The 21,711-nt window shown below is 43.4% G+C and overlaps 2 protein-coding genes across 4 annotated transcripts in view; one reads left to right on the forward strand and one right to left on the reverse strand.

Annotated features, from left to right (window-relative positions):
* Positions 1 to 18,699, forward strand: part of LOC146808610 (NACHT, LRR and PYD domains-containing protein 3-like) — a 567,098-nt gene extending 548,399 nt beyond the window's left edge. For both annotated transcript variants that reach the window (XM_085623643.1, XM_085623644.1), the window contains exon 9: positions 18,115 to 18,699. The gene's annotated coding sequence lies outside the window, so the exon portion shown is untranslated. The remainder of the gene's footprint in view (positions 1 to 18,114) is intronic.
* The window catches only part of LOC146808613 (NACHT, LRR and PYD domains-containing protein 3-like), an 879,818-nt gene that overhangs the window by 83,935 nt on the left and 774,172 nt on the right, over positions 1 to 21,711 (reverse strand). The gene's annotated exons all lie outside the window — the stretch shown is intronic.

The following is a 21,711-nucleotide window of genomic DNA, read 5'->3' on the forward strand; positions in this document are numbered from 1 at the left end:
CAATAGGCCTGCAGGACTTGCAGTGTCATAGGACGGCAGACAATTGTGACCAAGTGATTGAGGAAGATTGCCGTGGGCATCCACTTAGAAGATGGAGACTACATTAGGGAAAAGAGAGAAAAAGAATCAAATGAGAAAAGAATCCTGCAAATCAATGTATAGTTGTTGTGGTATTACTTTATGTGTTATTATATCATTGTGTATTTTATTGGCGTGTATAGGTTGGATTGTTTATGCTCTGCAGCAAAAAGTTGTTCCTCCTTCTATTTCTTTGTCTTCTACTATCTCTACACATCTATTTCATACACTTCCTCAACATGAACTCATCAGAAGAACCGAATATTACAATAACTCATTTGTCCAGTTAATACATCAACACCAATTAGTGATTAATTCAACTGACTGTTGGGTGTGTGGACTTATGCCACATACCACGGAAAAAGGGATGCTGTATTTAGTTCTTCCATTCTCCTATGAAGGTTCCGCTTGGGCTTATTTTGTTATTTTGTCCAACGCCTATCAAAGCAAATTCAAACGACCCGTTAGTTCATACATTGGTGGTCCAGATTTTAGTCACAGCTCATTGATAAAGGGAATGGTAGCTATGGCTAAAATCATGGAAAATAGTAGGATTTCTGTTGATGAAAGAAAAGCGTATACTAACTGGAATGTCACCCATTATGTCACTAGCCTAAGTGATAAGGTTAAACAGGGAAAATCTCCACTGATTTGGACTATACCACATTAGGGCAATTTCTGTCTGCAAATAAATGGTCAGTCTGCTGACACCGTACAAAGAAATAGCTGTTCCCACACATACATCTACTCCTCTCAGAATTCGCCGCCTCTAGTACCCTCTCAGGGCACATATTTTATTTGCCACGATAGGGCTTACACATGGTTACCGACTGGTTTTTCTGGTACCTGTTATATAGCTTTCCTTCTTCCTCTTACATACACCGCTTCTTCCAATCATCATCGAAACAGATACGGTAGAGGAATTATTGATTCCAAAGACACAGCAGGACAAGAGGGAGGAGATTTCGTCAAAGGATTTCTTCCTTTTTGGGGTCCTATGGCCAACAGCAGAAATATAAGACAACTGGTTCGTGTTGTCGAGACCACCATAGACATCACTGTAAGAGACTTAAGTAATATCACGGCAGAACTACAGGCAGATCGTCTTATGACATTACAGAACCGAGTTGCCTTAGACATTGTTCTTGCGGACCGTGGTGGAGTGTGTAAATTGATCGGATCGAGTTGCTGTATTTTCATACCTGATGACGCTCCGACAGTATACCAAGCCATCTCTAAGTTACATGTAATCTCCGAGTCGATTCACCAGGATGAAGGAGATTGGTCATTATTGGAATGGTTTTGGGGACTACTGTCCAAATGGGGTTGGAAGGTATTGACATTCCTTGGAATAGTTTTAGCCATCATTTTCTCTTGTTGCCTTTGTATGCACTGTGGGCCCGCCATCTGCGACCTTTGTGCTACTGTATGCATCCCTAAACCCAAGTCACAAAGAACAGAAAATATCAAAATGATGTTACAGCAACAGCTCGATAACCTCATGGCCCTCTACATTGACTCAGATTGACATGAGTCTATGTATCTTGCCTGAGTTCTGGCAAAAGGAGGGTCTGAGGAACTTCGATTTTCGATCACGATCGTATTGACCCGCCATCTTGTGCTCCGCCGCCATTTTGTGTTGCCCTCACTCAGGCAGCACGGCGAACGAAGTCTTTTCTGCTTTTCCTGCAGCTTCGTGTCGAAATAAGCCTTCTGCCTCTATTTACAAAGCTGGTGTCAGGGACCGGCCGAGTACACTAATCCCCGTCTGGTTTTCCTAATCCCTGTCTCAACTATCTGTTGGTTCACACTATTGTCTTCTGACTTGATCTTATCGTCTGGCCTTCGCTTTCCCCTGCTCGTATTCTCTCGTTTCACAACTGTCCTCCAAAACACATAAACGTATCTCGCCACCTGCAAGTCGGTTACAGACCCGTTAATGAATTAACTTATGAGGAGGGGTGACAAACACAGTTGAAGGAGAGGCTTCTTCAAGTTACTCGATATCTTTGTTTTTCAACCTTTCCTATTGGACAGGTTCTATTTTCGAACTTCTCTTATTGGTTCTTTATGTATGTTTTAGGTGTGTTCTTGGTTAATGTATATGTCACCTATGTACTATATAAGATTGTGCGCCACGGAGTAAAGTGGCAGTCACCTGAGAACCTACCTTGTGTACTTCTGGGATAACTGTGCTAGCTGCAGCTAATAAATCCGATCTTTTACGCCTGACAGAGTGTCCCGTGCCTCTGTTCGTTAAAGCAGGTGAACCCCGGAGATTAAGGCGTGCCCTGCGCCGCCAGGCCCATAAGGTTCTGGTTCTTCACAGTACAGCCCCAACCCCCAATTCAGATGCATCAGTTTGAACAATGAACTTTTTGAAGTAGTCAGGACTCTGTAGAATGGGAGCAGTACACATGGCCTGGTTCAGGTCATCAAATGCCTTTTGACAGCTAGCTGTCCACTAAACCTTTTTGGGCATTTTCTTAGAAGTTAAGTCATTCGAGGGTGTCACTATTGATCCACACCCTTTGACAAATCTCCTATAGTACCCAGTCAGGCCTAAGAAGGCTCTCACCTGAGTCTGGGTAGTTGGAGCAGTCCATTCCATTATGGTCTGGATCTTGCTCTGCGATGGTTGAACCTGGCCTCCACCTACAAGGTGGCCCAGGTACACAACCTGACTCTGCCCTATCTGGCACTTAGTAACCTTGATAGTTAGGCCTGCTTTTTGCAGGGCTTCGAAAACATTCCTTAGGTGGACCAGGTGATCCTCCCAGGTGGAGCTAAAGACAGCAATATCATCTAGATATGCTGCACTAAAGGCTTCAAGACCTGTGAGAACTGTATTCACCAACCTTTGGAAAGTGGCAGGTGCATTCTTCAAACCAAAGGGCATTACCACAAATTGATAGTGCCCACTAGCGGTAGAAAATGCTGTTTTTGGCTTTGCATCATCAGCTAGTCTGATCTGCCAGTAGCCAGCTGTCAAGTCAAATGTGCTAAGGTACTTGGCTGAGGCCAAAGTATCTATAAGCTCATCTGCCCTTGGTATTGGATCGGCATCAGTCCTAGTGACTGCATTGAGACCTCTGTAGTCCACACAAAACCTCATCTCTCTTTTTCCACCACTGTTGTGAGGTTTTGGCACAAGGACCACTGGACTAGCCCAAGGGCTATCCGAGGGCTCAATCACACCCAGATCCAACATTTTCTGGACTTCTGTCCTGATACAGTCCCTGACATGGTCAGGTTGCCTATAAATCTTATTTTTAATAGGCAGACTATCCCCAGTGTCCACTTCATGAGTGCACCAGGTAGTCTGACTTGGAGTCAGTGAAAACATGTGTCTGAACTGATTGAGAACCTGTCTGCAATCAGTTTGCTGCTGGGCAGTGAGGCTGCCTGCCAAGGCTACACCATCAACTGACCCATCATCAGGGTTCTGTGAGAGGAGGTCAGGGAGTGGGTCACTCTCTTCCTCCTGTACCTCATCAGTTGCCATGAGCAAGCCCATGTCAGCCCTGTCCACATATGGCTTCAGCCTGTTGACATGGAGAACCCTATGGGGACTCCTAGGGGTTCCAAGGTCTACCTAGTAGGTAACCTCCCCTTTCTGTTCAACAATAGTGTGGGTTCCAATCCACTTGTCCTTGAGAGCTGCTGGGGCCACAGGCTCCAACCCCCACACTTTCTGTCCTGGCTGTTAAACAGTCAGTACAGCCTTTTGGTCATGCCAGGCTTTTTGGAGTTCCTGGCTAGCCTCAAGGTTTTTGTTTGCCTTTTTCATATACTCAGCCATCCGGGAGCGGAGACCAAGTACATAGTCCACTATGTCTTGCTTTGGGGGCTTGAGAGGTAACTCCCATCCTTCCTTCACCAAACACAATGGACCCCTGACAGGGTGACCAAACAGAAGTTCAAAAGAGCTGTAGCCAACCCCCTTCTGAGGCACCTCCCTGTATGCAAATAAAAGGCAGGGCAAGAGAAGGTCCCATTTTCACCTAAGCTTCTCTGGGAGTCCTTTGATCATGCCCTTTAAGGTTTTGTTGAACCTTTCAACTAAACCACTGCATTGTGTGTGATAGGGTGTGGTGAATTTGTAATTCACTCCACACTCCTTCCACATAGCAGTTAAGTAACTTGACATAAAGTTTGCATCTCTGTCAGATACAACCTCCTTTGGAAAGCCTACTCTTGAGAACACACTCAAGAGGGTTCTTGCCACTACAGGTGCTGTATAACCAACCTCCTGGATGCACCAGGCATGGGGTCTTTACTCTCTGAGTATAGGAGTCCATCATCCCAATAAACATTATGGGTACCGCTAGCATTCCCAGCAGCCTCATCAGCAGCCTGCTGTCTGAGGGTTTCAAGAGAGGGGCAGGTTTTCTGCTCCTGGCTCAGATCAGACTTGGAAGGCCCCCCTGTCCCCAAGAACTCAACCTGGTCAGGTTCAAGCTCCTCTGGGACAGTAATTTGACATAAAGCGATGCCTCTGTCAGATACTACCTCCTTAGGAAAGCCTACTCTTGAGAACACACTCAAGAGAACTCTTGCCACTACAGGTTCTGTAGTGGTCCTTAGGGGAATTGCCTCTGGATATCTGGTGGCATGATCCACCACCACCAGTATAAATCTGTGCTCAGATGCTGTTTGAGGATCCATGGGACCAACAATGTCAATCCCAACCCTCTCCGAGGGAACCCCCACCACAGGTAGTGGTATCAGGTGGGCCTTTGTAGTGCCACCTGCTTTGCCACTGGCTTGGCAGGTTACACAGGAGCTGTGGAAATATGGATTTTTCTGATCAGTTATGTCCCCTATCTTGGACCCCAACGGTTCCATGTATGAATCACAAGTACATGTATGTTCCCTCCAGTTCTAGTTCTGAAGACGCAAACACATGTGCGTCCACCGTCAACATGTCCTCTGTCAGATCCGCCATGAATAGGCCGGATATTCCATTCCTAAGTATGAAAGGCCACCGGCTTTATATGGTTCACTTATGCCATTTTACAGTCCAGGCAAGTAGGCCCTGATTCTGTCATCGAACTCTTCTTGCCTTCTGCCTCTGAAAGCTCCAGTCTGAGCCTCCATCTGTGACCATGAACTTTGTCTCATTCTCTGCGCGGCTCACGAAGCCTGACATCAGCCTGCTGCCTGCCAAAAACTGTACTTCACCTTCGAAATTATCTGCTCCGTTCCCTGCCCGATGCATTCCTGTCTAGTAGTTTAAGTAAACATTCTTCCAGCTACCGAGCAAAGGGCCCGGCTTCTCTGTCCTTATGCAAGTAATTCATAGCCCTGTTACTATGGAAGATTCCTGCCCTCGCATCTAGTGTAGACACTTAGACGCTTGTGCACGCACACACAGTCAGTATAGAATAGATTTTGTTCAAGAGTCCTCCCTTTGTGGATAACATAGTTCTTTAAACATAGGATGTTAGATATGATTTGGGATTAGGTTGACTTGACCCCCCAGACTTCTTGTCTCCACATGTAGAGCTAAATGTCAAGTCCCCTTCACCCCCTAGTTGCACGTCAATCACACGTCATGCTGCTGCGCGCGCATCTATGCCAAGTATAATCTTATAGATCCACCTATATATGACATCATAACCAATTAAGTTCCTTTTTACTCCTCATTACACCCATTTTCGGTTACGCATGTGAATCGTCACCTTCCTTATCAATTGTTACGCCTCCCGCATCTATTCCATTGTAATGTATGTTCTATAAAAGTCATTTCTTGTCAATAATGTATGTACTTCACTTCCTGAACCTCCGTGGTGATGGAACTTGGAGCAACCGATTATAATCGATCATTGGAATAAAGCCCATTCCGAACCTCTAATACCACGGATTCTGCCTCTTATTTACTGAGCTATTTTATTATGTTTCCGTATCAAATTAAGTCCCGGTAATTAAATTATTTACCACATAAATGGCGCCCGAACAGGGACACTTTCTCATCTCACGCGCCGGCGGTGAGTTGCAGGCCCGGTCTCCTGCCACAGCTGGACGGACAATTACGCGTACCAGCAGGATTTCCTGTATCTCCCTCCGGTCAAGCGGGGGCGACTGAGGCTGCGATCAACACCCAGACGAGGCGGTGAGAAGTGCGAAGTATCCCGACCAGAGCCTAGCTGAGAGAGCAAGATCCGAGGTATACAGAGGCCCACCAGTTCCCGAAGTTCGAAGTCGAGTCCAGTTTCCGAAGTGTTCGAGTCGAGTCGAGTCCAGTCCGGTTCAAAGTTCAGTTCAGTTTCCGAGGCCTTCCGTTTCCGAGCTACCCGGTGAGTACCATTACTGGGGAGGCATTCTGACGTGCACATAGGTTGTGCCGGTCAAGACGGGTTTGGGTACACAAATCTGGTCTGCACTGTTTCAGCAGTGTATCTGTACTGTTTAGCAGTATATCTAGTATATCAAGTATAGAAATTCAGAATAATTCAGTTAAAGTCGAGTATTATGTTTTAGTGATTAGGTTTCCTTTAGACCATCATCATTATTGACTGTTCAGGTAAATGTTAAATGTTAAATGTTTTAAGTACGTTCTACATATTGTGGTATGAATGACTGTTCATTATCGTGTTTACTGTATTAAGTTTGTTCAAAATCAAGTATCAGATCAGTTCTCAATATGCCGCTCTTTTCGAAACTAAGACAGATCACAACAAGAAAAGGGGTACTCGAAGAAGCCGTTCCTATTCCTCCTAGGGACACTCCAGGGTACTTCATGTATCATAAACATGGCTTAGATGCTATATTATTTCTTGATTTATGGGTAGACTACACCAAGGAATTACCAAAAAGTCAGAGGTGGCCCACAGCGGGAACCTGGGATGCAGAGTGCATCATGAAAGTAGAGGAAGAGTTATGGAAAAGGAAAGTCAGACAGTCACAGAAAGATGCCGTTGAATTATGGCGTAAAGAATCTCATAGACGTACCGAAAAAGCCCTCCGACAGGAAGAGAGAAATAGAGAGAATTCAAATAAAGTACAAGAGAACCTATTAATTGAAGAAGGTACAAGAGTGAAATCAGAACAAGTAGACAGACAAAGACATGCCCTTATGAATGGTATGTATCCCCTTCTGGCCGAGGGATTACCTAAGGCTACTCCAGAGATACCAAAAGACTTGCCACCCCCATTATTCCCAATAAAGGTACATCCTAAGGGACATCCTAGAACCGCAGAAGATGTTTTTCTTTCCTCATATTTAGATGACGCAGCTCCCGAGTATGCTAATTCCGCCCCACATAGACCGCCTGCCAGGGAGGTTCAACGCCAAGATCCCGTACCCGTATCTTTACAGCAACAAGTCCTGACACAAGTTCCGGCGAGCACATCTGTTTCTGCATCCGTTCCTACAGCTACTTCTATAGCTGTGTCAACACCTATAGTTGCTGTATCACGTTCAACGAATCCTTTCACGCCCGATACCCCAGACGGGGCTACGGGAGGTGCTACCAACATTTTCTCTACGCCACCCAGAATAAATAAACTTACCTTTCAAGAGTCAGCACATTCACGTACCCCCAAACTCATAAATGCTCGTACGCTTAAGGAACTTCTTGTAGATTGTAGATATGACCCTGTGCCCGGCAAAGAGGACGAAATGACCCTGGCATCATTACGTATCAGACGAGCCGCGGTGTATTTAGGGAAGTTACCAGGAATGACTGCGCATCTAGATAATATATACCATTTTGTCCAAACAGGGCGAGATTCTGAATGTATTAACAGAGCTATGGAATATCAGAAAGTGGAGATACAGGGGGAACTGTTACGTTTCCTCATAAATTGTGTGATCAGAAATCAAGACCGACCGGGGGTAGACCCGGAAGCAATGCAAAATCTTACCAGATGGAGTCAGAATATATCAGAAGGAAGACATGATAAGCAGAATTGTATAATAGCCATGTGCCGAAAGATCCGAAAAGAAATAGAACGCCTACACGAAGAAAGATTAGCGGTAGACCAGTTCGAACAAAACGAAGAAGAAGGATCAGGACTGCCCACAGGACAGTCAGACACCATAGCCTATGTAGGTAGAGGAAGATCTTGTAATAGTAATAGATGTCTTATTGACCCGATGCGTCCGATATGTCCAGATAATAACAGGAGTTTCCCAACACCCATAATCCATATAAGGTCTAACGAGCATTCGTTCCAAGCCGCTGACAAATTACTCCGAGAACGAAGGGGTTATCATTTTCTCGATTCTATGGATGAGCAAGAATTAGCCAGGTCAGCTGTCCATTGGGTTGACAGTCCCGGAAAGTACAGTGATGATACAGTAGCACGCACGTTTTTGAATCTCACCCCAGATGAACAGCGTTTAGCTGGAATTTATATGATTCAACAACTCCTTATACTATATCAGAGTCAACATTCGGACCCTGGTCCCTTACCTGATATATTGACTGAATTACTCATGAATAGATGGAGAGGTTCAGGTACTAAATTAATTAAAGAAATACTAGAATCAAGAAAGCAGTACATTCTTTTTGTATGTTCAGAACATGTTTCACTACCCATTAAGGAAAGAACCACGTATTACATGGACAGACAGAATCCCTTACGAGAAGTACACCCAATAAAGGGCGAGGACAATGAGTTTAAACGCGTATTTGTATACACGCCCATATCGAAAATAGAATTGTTAGAAATGAAGAAAGTGGTACCCAGTCATGACAAAGACCCAGCGGGTTTTCACCGAGAAATTAAAGACATGTTACTCATGGGAGAGTATACCTATCCCGACATTATGACAATATTAAAGGTATTAATGCCTGCTGGCATTTACGAAAAACTCAGGGAAAAAGAGTGGGAGGTAGGAGACCAAAAGATAGAATGGTCAGTATTAGAAGCAGAAGAAAAGGCCCGAACTGCAGGAGCAGGGCTTGGGGATAAAACTAAAGCACTACCAGGTTTACTAGTACAGGTACTGCCACGTTTATTGACTACGAAAAAGGAAGATTGGGGTACTATTTCAGCCTGTAAACAGAAGCAAGATGAAGATACTAGTGATTACTATGCCCGATTTGAAAAATGTTTTGGTATAAATAGTGGCATAAAAGCAAGTAGCGAATCATACCCACATCTGTTTGTGACAAAATTAGTGGAAAATGCCTTGCCTCAAGTAAAGAACAGAGTATTAAAATTCGAGAGTACCTGGCAAGGTAACACCCCATCACAAATGTTACAAATGTTGCAGTACCATCACAATAGAATTAGAGAGGAACAAGAACATGAACACAGACGCATGAAAGACACGAAAATGAAAATGCTAGTTTCTCAGACAGTTCCAGCTGAAGGACATAAAAAGGGTATGACACATTCCGGTGATTCAGCAGGACCTGTAAAAGGGACATGCAATTATTGTAAAAAGCCAGGTCATTACGTACACGATTGTCCAGTTTTGAAACATAATATCGCCATAGGTAATACAAAAGAAAGACCACGGCCACCTAGACAGGATCAGAATGAACAAGGAGCCCCGCAACATGCACCGTCCATGCCAGCTCCACCACAGTCTGTACAGTTTGTGCCAGCTGCACCAGTGCTGCCCGTTGCTGCCACACAAACGACGACAAGACAACTGTACCAGACCGCACAGTATGACTATCCTGATTATCAACGATACGCATGAACCAGCCTAGAGAGGGAAGTTGACTTACCCCTTATCGAGATCCCAGTAGACCAAGAAGGACCTTATGTACATAGTGAATTATTAGGCCAAGACAGAAAATTTTTACTCGATACCGGGGCAAGTCGAACAACCATAAAACGTAGTGAAGTTCCAGGGGCACCCCTCTCAGGCTCACAGAATATTTCCCTTGGTTTTTCAGGAAAACCTATTGTTAATGAAGTGTCACAACCTCTTCCACTTACGATAGGACCTTTGACCCGAACTACAGATTTATTGCTTACTAAATCATGTCCAGAAAATCTGTTAGGAATAAAAACACTGAAAGCTCTAGGAGCTATAATATGTTGTTCTCCGGAAGGAGTAAGATTGTTTTTACGTGATTTTAAAGGTCACTATGTATCTAGAGACATGGATCCCCGACTGCAGACTTTACCTACACATCTATGGGCACAAGGCCCTACTGATGTTGGTCGCATGAATATTACACCATATCGAGTCACATTAAAGGCAGGAGTGGTACTACCACGAATGCGACAATACAAGTTACCACCAGATGCTGTAGTGGCTTTGCTGCAAATCATTGACGAGCTCATTGCACAAGGAGTGGTTGTGGAAACAGACTCCAATGTATGTAATTCACCAATAATTCCGATTCTTAAACGAACAGATCTGAAGGCCCCGCCAGTATATCGATTGGTTATTGATCTGCGCGAATTAAACAAGTGCATTGTGCCACAATTCCCTGTGGTCCCTGATATCTCGTCATTATTGACAGCCATTGATTCCGAAGCAGCATTCTTTACTGTAATTGATCTTAAAAATGCCTTTTTCAGCGTCCCAATAGATCCGGAAAGCCAATATTTGTTCGGATTTAGTTTAAATGGACGTAGCTTTAAATTCTCACACGCACCTCAAGGATTTACAGAAAGCCCCAGCATCTATAGCCAAGCACTGAAACGAGAACTTGACAGTATCCACATGCCAGTTAACACTGCCTTGCTTCAATATGTCGATGATCTGTTGATCACCGCTAGAAGCGAACCCGAATGTGAGAAAGCATCACTGACAGTTTTACAATTTCTAGCTGAAAAGGGTCACAAGGTGTCCCCTTCTAAGCTGCAATTCTGTGTCCAGCGAGTTGTTTATCTTGGACACTCGCTGTCCAAGGAGGGAAGGCAGCTTACACCCGACCGCATTCAGTTAATAGCTAACATGCCAATACCCAAGACACAAAAGGAAGTACGAGCCTTCATAGGCCTCACTTCATACTGTAGGCAGTGGATCCCTCAGTATGCATTTCTAGCAAAATCGCTCATTCAGTTGACAACACAGGAGGCAGCCACATCGACTGTCCTCCCTTGGACTCAGGAACATACACAAGCTTTTGAAAGCCTAAAGAAAGCTTTATGTCAAGCACCTGTTTTAGCAACGCCATGTTACAGAAAACAGTTTACACTCTTTGTTACAGAACGCGAAGGTACTGCCTTGTCAGTACTCACACAGGAACAAGCAGGAGCACACAAACCATGTGCTTATTTTTCTAGTACATTAGATCCCGTAGCTCAGGCTTTGCCCGCATGCCTAAAATCCGTGGCAGCAACAGCTTTGGCAATCAGACAAAGCGATGCCATAGTGTTAGGACATCCATTGACAGTTCAAGTACCACATGCAGTAGAGGTTCTTGTAAATAGAACGCAAACACAACACTTGACTATAGCGCGACTTACAGGGTACGAACTTACATTGTTCCAGCCACATATAGAAATCAGACGCTGTAACACATTGAATCCTGCCACACTTTTGCCAGTAATCGGAACAGACCCACTAGCCCATGACTGTATTGAAGTTATTACAATAACGACGAAACCCAGACAAGACTTAACCGATGTCCCATTGTCAGATCCAGACCCGACATTGTATGTAGATGGTTCATGTATGAGAACAAATACAGGAGGGTTAGTGGCTGCTTACGCAGTCACAACAGATACTGAAGTCATTGAAACCAATCGTATAGATACTTTGTCAGCTCAAGCCGCAGAGCTCATTGCTCTGACACAAGCCTGCATTCAAGCCACAAATAAAAAAGTCAACATATACACTGATTCACGTTATGCATTTGGAGTTGTACATGACTTCGGCGTGCTGTGGCGAGAGAGAGGTTATTTAACTTCCCACGGTGCCCACATTCAGCACGGACCCCTCATTCATGCCCTATTAGATGCGATACATCTACCGACTGCAATATCAATTATGAAATGTAAAGCTCATACGAAAGTCACTGATATCATTTCTCAAGGCAATGATCTAGCCGACAGAACAGCTAAACAGACTGCTCAAACACAAACATCCGACATGACAAAGACAATAGTCCCGACGCCGATACATTGTATGACAGTTAAAGATCCTACTTTTGACGTAATTGACATCCAGACACATGCTACACCAGATGAAATAAAGAAATGGACTGAATTAGGAGGGATCCAAACGGATCAAGGATGGATGATGAAGGAAAAGTCTGTGTGGTTCCTTCCTGATTCAATGGTCCAAGTTATAATTAACACTATACATAGTCCAGCACATCTAGGAGAAAAAGCTATGCTAGATAGCATTCAACACATTTGGTTCAATAAACATTTACGAGCCGCAGCCAAACAAAAGGTCCGTACCTGTATGATCTGTTGCCAGTTCAACCCAGGAAAAAGCGTTCCCGTAGAACAGGGTGGATTTCATCCTCCTGATCATCCTTTTGAAGTCCTCCAGATGGATTATATCCAGATGGAACGATGTCGAGGATTCAAATATGTTCTCGTAGTTGTTTGTGCTCTTTCCCGTTGGACGGAGGCATACCCGGTTTCAGATTACACTGCCCCGACTACTGCCAAACAGTTGGTTCGAGAATTCTTCCCACGATACGGTCTACCACGTGTTGTTCACTCAGATAACGGCCAGCCGTTCTCATCCGAATTAATGAAACATGTTTCACTTTTGTTAGGTTATCAGTGGAAATTCCACTGTGTCCGACACCCTGAGGCAGCAGGTCTCGTAGAAAGACATAATCAGACCCTGAAAATTAGATTGTCCAAAATATGCAGGGAGAAAGGTGTCGACTGGGTAGTAGCACTACCAGTTGCACTCTTTTACACGAGAATGGTAGCACACTCTCGAACAGGGCTATCCCCGTATGAAGTGATCTTCGGCAGACCACCAAATATGTGGGGGACGCCTATGCCACGAAAAATAACTGATATTGACTGTAATATGCTGACAGATTACTTGGCTTCCTTGATGTCTGCACTACAATCTTGTCGTTCACAGGTAGCTGCAGCCTTTCCCGACAACACTGAGGTGAAACCCCTTGACGTAGTTCCGGGGGACCTCGTTCTGGTGAGGAATTTCGACCGAAAGACTCAGCTGGAGCCCAGGTGGAAATCACCCAAATTGGTCCTGCTCACCACAAGGACAGCCGTGAAGATCGAAGGCAGAAAAGGATGGGTGCATTCAAGTCATATCAAGAAATTTCATGGACTTCCTTCGGATGTGAATAGCCCACCTCGTGTGTCTTCACCCATTGACTCAAAACTACCTTTGGCTGAGGCCAACAGTCAGGAACTTTATAAACTGAAACTCAGGCCTAGACCGTCGGACGATTTGATTGTTTAAGTCCTCTCCAAGGTGAAGCGGTTGAATCTGTCTCCGACATGTATCCCTTAGACCTGAATCATGGAAAATCGCGAAAAATGTTGAAACGACAGGCGTACTGTAAATCACTGCGTAGCCATTGCATAATGACGTTATTAATTTTGTTTTTCTTGAGTCTTTTAATAATTACTGCAAGTATATTGTTGCACATATATTATCCTATTTCTAGACATGTTTACAATGTTACTGCTGAACATTCTTTTAGTGAATTACCTCCGCTTGAGTTGTCTTATAGATTTGCGCTGCGCAATAACACTTTTATTAGTATGTTACATCATTCCCATCAGGTTAGCAATGCTACAAATTGTTGGATATGTGGCCGACTCCCTCCCTATCAGAATTACAAAGGAATTTTACCTCTCTTTCCATACCCGTTCACATACAACGGCTCCTGTGGAGCATGGTTTAGTTTAATTAATTCTCTAGATTCGAATTCTGCAGTTTATCAAGATAACTGGGTATGGGGAAATTTGAACTTAATTTTGCTTAAGGTCTGCTACCCCAACAAGGAGGGACTTCCCCAGAGAACAGGAACTGATCTAGAAAATGAAGTGTATGGATTAGGAAATTTTACACTTAATCTTATGATCCTAAATATCGAATCCGAAGCTACTCCAATTTTGCCCGCTATGTCAATATTTCCAGTAAAGGGTGAACTATGTGTAAGGAAAAATGGTTCCATACATATGGGCCATAGTAAATGCACCACTGTAGTAGAATTTAGTGATCAAGGCAAGTCTACATTTAGAGCTTCTCGCCATTCTTATTTCATATGTGGTCAGACGGCATATGTACGTTTGCCTCTAGACTGGGATGGTACTTGCTACATTGGATTCCTTTTGCCACCTGTTTTTCTAGCTCCCCCTGATTATCACAGAAACACTCATTTAGTAAATAATAGAGTAAGGAGAGATCTCCCAATAGTCGATTACACTGAAACAGCATGGGAAAAATACACAGATTTCAATAAAGGTCTCTTTCCCTATATAGGTACTGTTACTAATAGTAAGCTGATACGTAGATTAACTAGAACCCTTGAAGCAGTAGTGAATGAAACTATTTCCGCTTTAGGCAATTTAACAGAAGAGCAGTCTGCTATGCGGATTGTTGTGCTTCAAAATCGTCTTGTCCTTGACGTCATCCTGGCTGATAGGGGCGGAGCTTGTAGGGTCATCGGGTCAAGCTGTTGCATTTTCATACCAGAAAATTCGCCATCTGTATATAAGGCCATAACTCGCCTTCATAAGATTGTAAGCCAGATACACCAGAACCCAGGCACCTGGACTTGGTCCGGTTGGTTTTGGAGTGTACTATCTACCTTTGGATGGAAGGTCCTATCTTTCCTAGGTATTGGCCTTCTCATACTATTCAGTTGCTGTCTATGTCTACAATGTGGACCAGCGATCTGTGGTCTGTGTGCCACATCGTGTATTCCACCACCAAGATTTCATTCGTCACGGAAGAAGAAAGAAGAACAAATGATGTTATATGAACAGATCAATGGATTGATGAAGATTGATATCTCTTAACGGGCAAGTAGGGGACAAGGAGGGAATGTGGAAATATGGATTTTTCTGATCAGTTATGTCCCCTATCTTGGACCCCAACGGTTCCATGTATGAATCACAAGTACATGTATGTTCCCTCCAGTTCTAGTTCTGAAGACGCAAACACATGTGCGTCCACCGTCAACATGTCCTCTGTCAGATCCGCCATGAATAGGCCGGATATTCCATTCCTAAGTATGAAAGGCCACCGGCTTTATATGGTTCACTTATGCCATTTTACAGTCCAGGCAAGTAGGCCCTGATTCTGTCATCGAACTCTTCTTGCCTTCTGCCTCTGAAAGCTCCAGTCTGAGCCTGCATCTGTGACCATGAACTTTGTCTCATTCTCTGCGCGGCTCACGAAGCCTGACATCAGCCTGCTGCCTGCCAAAAACTGTACTTCACCTTCGAAATTATCTGCTCCGTTCCCTGCCCGATGCATTCCTGTCTAGTAGTTTAAGTAAACATTCTTCCAGCTACCGAGCAAAGGGCCCGGCTTCTCTGTCCTTATGCAAGTAATTCATAGCCCTGTTACTATGGAAGATTCCTGCCCTCGCATCTAGTGTAGACACTTAGACGCTTGTGCACGCACACACAGTCAGTATAGAATAGATTTTGTTCAAGAGTCCTCCCTTTGTGGATAACATAGTTCTTTAAACATAGGATGTTAGATATGATTTGGGATTAGGTTGACTTGACCCCCCAGACTTCTTGTCTCCACATGTAGAGCTAAATGTCAAGTCCCCTTCACCCCCTAGTTGCACGTCAATCACACGTCATGCTGCTGCGCGCGCATCTATGCCAAGTATAATCTTATAGATCCACCTATATATGACATCATAACCAATTAAGTTCCTTTTTACTCCTCATTACACCCATTTTCGGTTACGCATGTGAATCGTCACCTTCCTTATCAATTGTTACGCCTCCCGCATCTATTCCATTGTAATGTATGTTCTATAAAAGTCATTTCTTGTCAATAATGTATGTACTTCACTTCCTGAACCTCCGTGGTGATGGAACTTGGAGCAACCGATTATAATCGATCATTGGAATAAAGCCCATTCCGAACCTCTAATACCACGGATTCTGCCTCTTATTTACTGAGCTATTTTATTATGTTTCCGTATCAAATTAAGTCCCGGTAATTAAATTATTTACCACAGAGCGACAAAACTCCTTTGTGTCTTCAGACATGTGTGGCCAGTGAAAGTGAGGACCAATTCTGTCCCAAGTCTTGTTCTGGCCTAAGTGTCCTGCTAGGGGAATATCATGGGCTAGTGTCAATAGGAAACCCCTAAACTTCAGAGGTATAACCAACCTTCTGGATGCACCAGGCTTGGGGTCTCTACTCTCTGAGTATAGGAGTCCATCATCCCATATAAACTTTATGGGTGCCACTAGCATTCCCAGCAGCCTCCTCAGCAGCTTGCTGTCTGAGGGTTTCAAGATAGGGGCAGGTTTTCTGCTCCTGGCTCAGATCAGACCTGGAAGGGCCGCCTGTCCCCAAGAACTCAACCTGGTCAGGTTCAAGCTCCTCTGGGTCAGTTCCTTCTGCAGGCTCTAGATCATCTCCCTAAGGAGATTGATCAGTTTCCTGAGACAGGTGGGAAGGCTCTGCCTTTACCCTACTGCTTCTCCTCTTGAGAGGAACCTGGTCCATTATTTTAGAATCCAGGGCCTGTCCAGCTTTTGACATTGTAGCCTGTGACCTAGTCACAGCAAAGACATGTGCAGGGATCCCTAACATTTCTGCATGTGTCCGGAGCTCCACTTCAGCCCAAGCTGAAGTTTCCAGATCATTGCCAAGCAAGCACTGTGCTGGTAGGTCCGCACTTACCACAACCTTCTTAAGGCCAGTTACCCCTCCCCAGGAGAAGTTAACAACTGCCAGAGAATGGTCTGTTCTGACGTTGCTAGCATTGGTCACTTGGTACATTTCACCAAGTATAATCTGCCCAGGATCCACAAGATCTTTTGTCACCATAGTGACACTTGCTCCTGTGTCTCTGAATGCCCAAGCTTCTACTCCATTAATTAAAGGCTACTGTCTGTATTGGCCCAGATTACTGGGGCTCACAATGGGGGACATATCCATGCCCCCATCACTGACAAGCACAGCCTGAGTTGGTACTCTGACTAGGCCAGAGTCCATCTCAGAAACCAGGGTCAACCCTACTACACCCTTATTCTGTGTATTCCCACCACCAATTGTAACTGTACTAGGGGGAACAGGTGCCTTAGGTGCATTGGTGGTGGTTGGAGTATTTTCTTTAGCCTTGGTGAAGTCACTAGTCTAGTGAGTTTTCTGCTTACAGATTTTGCACCAGGGCTTCTTTTGGCCTTTTCCCTTTCCTGACTGGGAATCCTCCCCTGAAGAAGATTTTTGGGGCCCTTGTGAAGACTTCTGGGCAGTGGAGAAGCACCCTGTCGGCTCCCACGCTGGCAGTGCAGGAGGCAGGATGGGCAAGGAGCTGGCAGGGACAGCAGGGGTGAGCTACCTGAGAAGAGGCAAGTTGCGGGGTACGGGTAGCCCAAAAAAGAAAACAAAACAGAAAAGCTACACAGCTCATCACAACTCAGCAGGAGAGCCGCTACTACAATATTCACTGCTGCTGGCTAACTTAGACGTAAAGTCTAACTTTACTACTAGTAAAGTTAGACATTAGGTCTAAACTTAGGGCCCGATTTATAAAGGTAAACTTAGACCTGAAGTCTAAGGGCCCTGCTGGAGCGGGTTTTATTTAGAAAATCATATACCCCCTCCATTTTGGCATGTTTATATTAAAAAGAATAATTAACTAATAGTAATTATACTAATGGTTTGCCGTGAAATATTAATCAACCTTACTAATGTGAGAGAATATACGTGGGAATTGCTATTGCATGGCCAATTAAAAAGTAAACTAATTCATGTACGCATATTGATGATAGATTATTAGAATATCGCATGTTATATGTCGCTTAAGTGATGTATTTGTGGTTTATGCTTATAAATGTAAGAATAACCTGCATTGAAGTGTTGCTATTTGCTAGATAAATACATACACATATGGGTATTAGTAGTGGGATAACATTTTAATAGTCATTTCCATGTATTAATTACGTTTTGTGTTTCTTTTGCTTAAGTTGTCCATTTGGGCCTTCTAAAAGATGGCTGCCTAACTAATCCAAGACCCGACAGCACACTATGAGACTCAGTGCGAGGTGCGCCTGCGCAAGCATCAGTGGTGATGGACTTTATTTGACCTGTGCCAAACTGTGCCCACCAAGGCCATCCCGGGCAGAAGTCCAGCTTCCCTGAATAAAGAAAATGCTACAAAACCCGGCACCGGAAATAAGAATTACATCTAATAGAAACATCGGATGGATGAGAACGATCTGAAGCCAAAATTCATGAACCAATCAAGAACTTTAAAACTCATCAATTGATACTTTTAGAATGTAATTTCCCTATAAAACCCCCTAGAATAGAGAGGTAAAAAGGCTCACTTTTGATTTCCTGATGAGATGCTGACGGAGAGGACGGTGACACTGCAGGACAGCTGTTTCCCTGAGACTCTGACAGACTAAAGATTTTGATTGACAAAACGACTGATTTGGACTTAGAAGACGATATTTAGTCAGAATAGGTAAATATATTGGTCAATCGTCTGATTAATTATGATTCTTTGAATAATATTAGATAAAATAATTAATGATTTATTTCAGAAACTGTGTTGGGTCGTTTATTATGAAATGTATTTAATGTAAAGAATATATAGTATTGAAGTCACAACCCTGCAGCTAGCAGATCCATGGCCTATCCATGGGAGAAGTATTGAGAGATAAAGGTGTAGGTCTTAATGGATAAAGAAGGATAAGAAAGTCTAAATGTTCATTAGGGACCAGTGAGTACTTCTCTCATTACAGCGAACGGGACAATCTCCTCCTAGGGAAACAGATCAATAGGGAATTAATGTTGGTGTCTATGATCTGTGAGGGAGTTTGTGTTCCGCGCTGCATCAGTTTTTCTTGGTAGCAGAAGTATGGTTTGTTACTGTCTTTGGGTTGATGTATATTGCTTGTAAATAGCTTATCGATTACTGATTGATATTGGTTTATGTACTAACACTCTATGTTGAGTCGCATCAAGTTATATGTCGTTTGCACGGCTTCTGGGATGTAGGAAGTCGGAAGTCTGTAACAGTTCCGTAGTAGAACAGAGGTAAGCGCTGTTCTCAGGAAAGGCGGAATTGTGGTTATCCTGTAGGTACACAGGGAAAACGTGTAACGATTGAAGTTGCACGACGCATTGTCTGTCCCTTTATATTTCTCTATTTAGTACCTCCTATTGAACATCTTAGTTCTTCCTCTGTTTCTGTGTTTTACACGCATTACCCAGCATAAATAGTTAACCTTATATGCTGTATTTTCTGTAACAGTATATTTTATCTCTCGCTCGGCTATCACCATATGATGTATATAAACATCCTTTCCCAGTTCAATAACCAATTCTAATATGGCATCCCACACACTGGTTTATGTTGAGAAGAGCATACAAGCCGTCTTTGTCCTCTCTTTATTTCTTTACTCCAAGTAGTAGTTTTCATTGAACATCTTAAGTCCTTTCTCTATGTTTGTACTATACTCGCATTGCCCTCGTGGTAGTCCTTATAAGGAAGACGCTCAGGCCATTCCCGTTTACCGTCGGGATGCGGATGCCTCCGATTCCTTACTTCGAACATTGCTTTGTTTTTAGGTAAGTGAACCTTTGGCCTTAGCATTAGTTTAGCCTTCCTCTGTAGTTTAGCTTTGGCAACTCGAGTTAGTCGCCCGTCTTTATAGCTGTAACTTTGTTGTTCCCCTAGAAATAATATTGCCATGCCATACTACTGAGGCCCCGGAAGAACAACACATAAGGACTTTTTCTTTTTGGAATCACACGGACGTTAGCTTCTATAGACGTATATCTGGCCACATGTAAGTCATCAGTCCACTCTGTGATCCATATTACACTATACCTAGTGTGACACTGGTCTATCGTGCACTTTTAGCTTTGGCAATGCGTCATCTTAGTTAGTCTCCTCATTTTATAGATGCAATTTTGTTTTTCTAGAAATAATATTGTCGTTCTTCCGATGGATATTTGCGGATAACTTTTTCATAAGGACTCTGTATTCGGAATCTCATGGACGCCATTCCCAATTGATGGATATTGGGTCCTTGTAAGGTAACCTGGGGTATTAATCTGGGTTTTTGTTGTTTTAGACCATAGAATACTCATCATAACACGTTCTAACATTGTACTTTCAGGGAATTCCGACAACGTGCCATTGTATCACCATAGTTCGATTGAACTCTTCAGTCTCCACTATCAGTATATAGGTGTATTTTTTACCCTACCTTCTGGCAAAGATACTGATTTAACTCTCATGTTATTTAGAGATTGGTAAGTGGCGTATTTGGATTCAGATATAATGATTTCTTTTAACACCCTGCTTGCGATATAGGTTTCCAATAGAGTACGAGTCTTACCGTTTACTTCGGGCTAGTTCTTTGAGAGGTCTTTTGTTCTCTCTCATTCTTCATGCTAATTGAGTCTATCAGTGGAAGATTTTTCACTATTCTTTTATGATTCTCTGTGTTTCCATCTTTTCACGATTCGTAGTTAAACATGAATGGTTTCATTTGTTAGTGTATAAATTATCATTCAGTGCATTGTAAAGCGTAGCTGAGTCTACTATTTGATCTCTAATTGTTTATTATTTATCTTTGATCTTCCTTATAGTTTTATAAAATAGACTGTTAGAAGACATATCAGTCTTGGTGCCTTCATTGAAAGATTAACTCTTCAAGGAGGTGGTTTGCTTATTAATTCGTTTCACAGAGGTGATTGGTATCTCTTTATCTTCTTGATTTTCTGTGATTTGTTGACTTCACTGTTCTAAGTTCTTGTATTTGCATTATGTTTTGATGTTATTTATTAATGTCAATATGGTGTGTGTTGCTGTTGACATGGTTCTATTTTTTCTCAATATTGTGATCTAATATGTATTTTATTTAATCTATTTTTTAATTTAAAATGGACATTTATATGTCTTTCACAAAAAATGAAAAAACTAACTAATACATGAAGTAGTCTATTTTTGTACACCGTTTATGTGGGCATTGCCTTATTTATATGGACATAGTGCCTAAAATTGAATTATATAGGTGTAGGAAGCCCTTGTTGTTGTTGTATAGTTTAACTCCCTGATTTCTTCCTCACACATTTAAATATTCAGGGTCCCTCTGTTGTAGTTTATAGGTGTTATGGGCCCCATCAGCGTATGTAGTGAATGAGTGTGTCCGCGTGATCTATGATCTGTGACGAAGGGAGGGAGTTTGTGTTCCGCGCTGCATCAGCCCGATTCACACAGGTAAACTTAGACCTGAACTGTCCTCTAGTACTCTCCGACCAACCACCTAGCCATGAACCACCCTCCACCATAGTGGACCCTACAGTTCTTCTCCAAGGTCTGCTGTCACCCTCAGTCTCTCCTGCACTCCCTTCCTCCCCCGACCATTACTCAGTTTTGGCGGCACGCCTTGATGATATATCTCTACAACTGTTAAATCTCTCGGCTGAGTTACATGACGTGAAGGCCCTTTCGAAAGATCTTCTCACCATGCTCAGTAGTAATAATTGGCCCAGAGTCTCTACAGGACTTAGCGACCACAATGGGCAGTTTTTTGCCCCCACCA

This window comes from Triturus cristatus, chromosome 8 (assembly GCF_964204655.1).
Source record: "Triturus cristatus chromosome 8, aTriCri1.1, whole genome shotgun sequence".
NCBI lineage: Eukaryota > Metazoa > Chordata > Amphibia > Caudata > Salamandridae > Triturus > Triturus cristatus.